Source organism: Cebus imitator, unplaced genomic scaffold, assembly GCF_001604975.1.
Source record: "Cebus imitator isolate Cc_AM_T3 unplaced genomic scaffold, Cebus_imitator-1.0 Scaffold54, whole genome shotgun sequence".
Lineage (NCBI taxonomy): Eukaryota > Metazoa > Chordata > Mammalia > Primates > Cebidae > Cebus > Cebus imitator.
In genome coordinates, this window is record NW_016107369.1 from 5,723,785 (window position 1) to 5,729,040 (window position 5,256).

Here is a 5,256-nt window from a genome sequence, read left to right on the forward strand (position 1 = left end):
TTTTGAGACGGAGTTTCGCTGTTGTTGCCCAGACTGGAGTGCAATGGCACGATCTCGGCTCACCTCAACCTCCGCCTCCTGGGTTCAAGCAATTCTCCTGCCTCAGCCTCCCAAGTAGTTGGGACTACAGGCACGCACCATCATGCCCAGCTAATTTTTGTATTTTTAGTAGAGACGAGGTTTCACCTTGTTGACCAGGATGGTCTTGATCTCTTGACCTCATGATCCACCTGCCTCGGCCTCCCAAAGTGCTAGGATTATAGGCGTGAGCCACCGTGCCCGGCCTTAAACATAGTTTTAATAGACCCTGAATTTTCCAGGAATGTAACTACTGAGTATTAACCTGGGGCAAATTGTACTTTGTTTTGTTCAGAACTTTACCAAGAGTGATTCACTGTTTTGGGACAATCCCATTACCAATGGCATTGCCCCATATGGTATTTGATTTTCCTATTCAACTTATTAGTCTCAGTCTACATTTGTAACTGTCAAATTCATGGTGATTCTGTGTTTAGGTGCAAGTGTCTATTTCCATAATATGAATTTTAGGATGGTTATATCTAGCATTTGCATATTAAAATATTTTATTAAAAATTACTTTCCTGGCCAGGCATAGTGGCTCACGCCTGTAATCCCAGCATTTTGGGAGATCGAGGTGGGAAGATCACCTGAGGTCAGGAGTTCAAGACCAGCCTGAGCAACACGGTGAAACCCCATCTGTACTAAAAATACAAAAATTAGCAGGGTGCAGTGGTGCGTGCCTGTAATCCCAGCTACTTGGGAGACGGAGGCAGGAGAATCACTTAAGCCTGGGTGGTGGAAGTTGGAGTGAGCCGAGATTACGCCATTACACTCCAGCCTGGGTAACAGAGTGAGACTTGGTCTCAAAAAAAGATTACTTTTTTTTTTTTTTTTATTACTTTAGGCAGTATATTAATTTCCAAAAACTGAGAAAAGGTAGGTTATCTATTTGCATTTTATTTCAGGTTAATGCACTGTTGTGCATTTTCTCAGATACTTGTATTAATATTATGACTATGCCACAATTTTCTTTTCTCCTAAAGATGGATTTTTTTCCCCCATTTTGGTGCTATTACAAATATATTCTTGCTTATGTCTTCAGGTACACATGTATTAATACAAAAGTTTCTCTGCAATAATGAATTTTATTTTTTCTTGAGACAAGGTCTGGCTCTGTCACCCGATCTAGAGTGCAGCCATATTTGCGGTGATTTCTGTGTATAAGTGCAAGTGTCTATTTCCATAATAATATGGTACGATCTCGGCTCGCTGCAACCTCTGCCTCCCAGGTTCAAGCAGTTCTTGTGCCTCAGCCTCCCAAGTAGCCAGGATTACAGACATGTGCCATGACACTTGGCTAATTTTTGTATATTTTGTAGAGACAAGGTTTTGCCATGTCAGCCAGACTTCTAGACTCCCTTGGTCTCCCAAAGTGTGGGATTACAGGTGTGAGCCATTGTGCCTGGCCTAACAATGAAGCGGTTTTCACTCTTGTTATCCAGGCTGGATGTGATGGTGCGATCTCGGCTCACTGCAACCTCTACCTCCCGGGTTCAAGTGATTCTCCTGCCTTACCATCCTGAGTAGCTGGGATTATAGGCATGTGCCACCATCCATGGCTAATTTTGTATTTTCAGTAGAGATGGAGTTTCTCCACGTTGGTCAGGCTGATCTCAAACTCCCAACCTCAGGTGACCCTTCCCCTTCAGCCTCCCAAAATGCTGGGATTACAGGTGTGAGCCATTGTGCCAGCCAAAATTACTATTTTAACTGTTTTTAAGTGTACAGTTCAGTGGCATTCAGTATGTTTATTATTGTGCAACCGTCACCACTGTACATCCCAGAACCTTTCTATTTTACAAACTGAAACTCTGTGCCCATTAAACAATTCTCTATACATCACTTTTCTCCAACCCATGAAACCACCATTCTCCATTTCATCTGTATGATGTTGACTACTCTGGTTTTCTCATATACATGGAATCATACAATATTTATTTTTTGTGCCTGTCTGGCATATTTCACTTAGTATAATGTTAAAGGTTCATCTTTGTTGCAGTGTCAGAATTTCATTTTCTTTTTCTTTTTTTTTTTGAAGACTCAGTGGTGCCAAAGAATTTCATTATTTCTGAAGGCTGACTATTCCATTGTATGTACAGACTACATTTTGTTTAGACATTCATCCATTGGTAGACACTTAGGTTGTTTCCATCTTTTGGCTACTGTGAATAATGCTGCGTTGAACATTGGTGTACAAATATCTGTTTGAATCTCTGCTTTCAGTTCTTCTGGGTATATAGAAATTGAATTGCTGGAATATATGGTGATTCTATGTTTAATCTGAATAACCACCATACGCTTTACTTTTTTTTTTGTTTTTGAGACAGAGTCTCACTTTGTTGCCCAGGCTGGAGTGCAGTGGTGCGATCTTGACTCACTGTGAAACGGGAGAGTTTCCTGACCCCCTTGTGGGACTTGTGACAGGGGTGTGGCTCAGCTGCCCCTTGCTCAAACCCCTTACAGGAGGGGGAGCATGTATACGGGCAGGTTCAGGAGCCAGGGAGAGTGCTTTTGGGCTCCAGCCCCATGGTAGCATCTAGGGGTGTGTTACAATTAATGCTCTTTTAGCAGTTGCCATCTACAGACGACTAAGCATTCCACTAGCTCAGTGGAAAGTCAGGGTGACAGCGTTTTACACTGCTGTCTTGTTACCTGAGTCCTTGTCTGTCATCCAGGAAGAATAAGGTCACACACGGACTTGAAGGGTGGTAAATGCAGGGGTTTTGTTGAGTGGTGGAGGTGGTGCTCAGCAAGATGGATGGGGAGCTGAAAAGGGGATGGAGTGGGTAGATGATCTTCGTCTGGAATTTGGCCATCCCGAGATCTCCTCTCCAACTGTCCCCAGCCAAACTCCTTTCAGTGTTCACATGCTCCTTCTCTTCTCCTCTGCCATGACATTCTGCTGCTCTTCTGTTCTTCTGCTGGGTTTGGGGTTTCTGTGGGAACAGGATAAGGGGGCATGGTGGGCCCAAAGGCAACATTTGGGTTCAAAAACAGAAATGCTTGTTCCCATTTAGGACCTCAGCTTTCCAGCTTGAGGGTGGGGCCTTTCCCGGGGAACTGCCCTCTTCTACCCCATATTTCTCTACCTCCTGTCCATATCAACTCTAACTCTGCCTCCCAGGTTCAAGTGATTCTGGTGCTTCAGCCCCCCAGGTAGCTGGAATTTACAGGCATGCACCACCACACCTGGCTAATTTTTGTATTTTTAGTAGACACAGGGTTTTGCCACATTGGCCAGGCTAGTCTCTTATGCCTGGCCTCATGTGATCCTCCCGCGTTGGCCTCCCAAAGTGCTGGGATTACAGGCAGAGCCACTGCACCCAGCCTATACTCACATATTTGCACGCTTATTTATTTTGGATAAATTTTCTAGAAGTGGAACTATTGGGTCAAAAGATGGGCATAATTTTGAAATATGATTATTTTCTTAAAAGCTTTTACATTGATATTCTATTGTTGGATAAAGCCCTGATAGTAGTGAATAGGAGTGCCACCCACAACCTTTAAACTTACTCTAACTGGCATAGTGATTCTAATTTAAAAAAAAAAAATAATAATATGTACTGTGGTTTTTCCAATGAATGCAGTTTTTTCCCTTAGGCATATTTTGTATGGAGAATGTGTCAAATTTCATTGTTTTGCAGGTCTGAATAAAGCTTATATGTTGTGCTTAAGTTGCTCTTCTCTGATCTGTTCCCCTAGTGGCAGATACCTGGAATGTAAACAATCTAGGTGTTCATTTATTTTCATAGAATTAACAAAAGACTTTTAATCTAGGAAGTGGCATAAAATGTCACAGTGGATATTGAATGTTTATCCATAGGGGAAAATTTGGCGACTCAAATTCTTTGAACCAGCAGCCTTTAGTTGAATTCTATCAATTCACAGTGCCAGCGTTTCCAATCATGTTTTTAGAAATCTAGATTTTTTTTCTTTCTTTTGTGGTACTATTTTAGAAATAATCTGTTTTCATATTTCCTCTTTATTATAAAACCTAGCCTGCTCTAATCCTAAAGTATTGAGTAATTACTACTAACATCCATAGTTTATCATGGCTTCTTGACTAGTATCTTTGGAATATTGGTTTCCTTGAAAACAGTTACAAGAGGCTGAGCGTGGTGGCTGATGCCCATAATCCCAGCACTTTGGGAGGCTAAGGTGGGCAGATCACTTGAGGCTGGGAGTTTGAAACCAGCCTGGGCAACATGGCAAGACTCTGCTTACACAAAAAATAAGAATTGGCCAGACATGGTGGCACATGTCTGTAGTCCCAGCTACTCGAAAGGCTGAGAGGCAGGAGGATTGCTGGAGCTTGGGAGGTTCAGGCTGCTTTGTTCATCATGGTTCTCCAGGCAACAGAGCAAGACCTCCCCCCCCATCTCTTAAAAAAATAATCAATTTCATGAGAGTTATTCAGGATTAAATGGGATAATCCATAGGAGGTGCTTAGAAGAGCTTTTGGCAAATAATCAGTCCCTGCTAAATATTAGCTGCTCAGCTGGGCATGGTGGTATACGCCTGTAATCCCAGCAGTTTGAGAGGTCAAGGTGGGAGGATTGCTTGAGCCCAGGAGTTTGAGACCAGCCTGCTGGAGACTGCCTTTACAAAAAATTTAAAAAAAAAATTAGCTGGGCATGGTGGCATGTACCTGTAGTCATAGCTACTTTGGAGGCTGAGGTGGGAGGACCACTTGAGCCCAGGAGTTTGAGGCTGCAGTGAGGCATGATTATACCACTGCACTCTAGCTGCTTGTCTTATACAGGAACAGCGCTACTGCATAGTCTAGTGAATTTATTTTGACTCCTAGCCCAAAAGTTTGATTTGGTTCCCTCAATCTTCATCATATGATCAGACTTATGCACAGAGAATTTGTGACTTAACTGAGATCAATATAGCTCTTAAGAATGTAAGGCTGGGCTGGGCGCAGTGGCTCACGCCTGTAATCCTAGCACTTTAGGAGGCCGAGGCAGATGGATCACGGGGTCAAGAGCATCCTGGCCAATATGGTGAAACCCATCTCTACTAAAAATACAAAAATTAGCTGAGCAATGTGGCATGTGCCTGTAGTGGCAGCTACTTGGGAGGGTGAGGCAGGAGAATCGCTTGAACCTGGGCTGAGATCAAACCACTGCATTCCAGCCTGGGCAATAGCGCAAGACTCCATCTCAAAAA

General features: G+C 43.1%; 1 protein-coding gene across 1 annotated transcript in view; it reads left to right on the plus strand.

Annotated features, from left to right (window-relative positions):
* Positions 1 to 5,256, plus strand: part of NUMB (NUMB endocytic adaptor protein) — a 191,091-nt gene that overhangs the window by 39,358 nt on the left and 146,477 nt on the right. The gene's annotated exons all lie outside the window — the stretch shown is intronic.